This window comes from Wasmannia auropunctata, unplaced genomic scaffold, assembly GCF_000956235.1.
Source record: "Wasmannia auropunctata unplaced genomic scaffold, wasmannia.A_1.0 LD335903.1, whole genome shotgun sequence".
Classification (NCBI taxonomy): domain Eukaryota; kingdom Metazoa; phylum Arthropoda; class Insecta; order Hymenoptera; family Formicidae; genus Wasmannia; species Wasmannia auropunctata.
In genome coordinates this window covers 2182714-2182971 of record NW_012026987.1, presented here as the reverse complement: position 1 = coordinate 2182971, position 258 = coordinate 2182714, and positions in this window count along the sequence as shown.

Sequence of the window (258 nt, the reverse complement as noted above, 5' to 3'; positions counted from 1 at the left end):
GTTTTTCAGCCTTTATATCGAGGCGCGCGGGCTAGGATTAGTAGGATTCCGTGTCACCTCTTCGCTCAACGTGTTCTCCGCGTATCAGCGGGAGTTTTCGAGCTTCTGACGAGGCCCGCTGTCCAGGATTCCGTGCCTCTTCGCTCAGCAGTTTTTCACCTTACCGACAAGCCTCTGTCGATACGCGCGCTGGTTAGGATTCCGTGCCACCTCTTTGCTCAACATGTTTTTCGCGTATCGGCGAGAATTTTTGAGCCT